This window comes from Penaeus monodon, chromosome 19 (genome assembly GCF_015228065.2).
Source record: "Penaeus monodon isolate SGIC_2016 chromosome 19, NSTDA_Pmon_1, whole genome shotgun sequence".
NCBI lineage: Eukaryota > Metazoa > Arthropoda > Malacostraca > Decapoda > Penaeidae > Penaeus > Penaeus monodon.
In genome coordinates, this window is record NC_051404.1 from 42225101 (window position 1) to 42225361 (window position 261).

The following is a 261-nucleotide window of genomic DNA, read 5'->3' on the forward strand; positions in this document are numbered from 1 at the left end:
GCCCTGTCTGTTCCCTCAACTTGTTTACAAATTGACTCTTACCATTTTCACGCTGAAACTAATTAGATTTTTATTTATTCACAGGTAAGACGCGTACGTGGTAACCAGATGACGAAGGTAATCGCTTTTTACAAGATTCGTTTTTGTTTTAATAGCTTCGAGAATATTGCCGGTAATTTGGGATGAGATGGAGAAGAAGGGGAAAAAAAGGAGAAATGAGAATGGGAGGATAAAAGATTAATAGCGTGACTGCTAGACTGC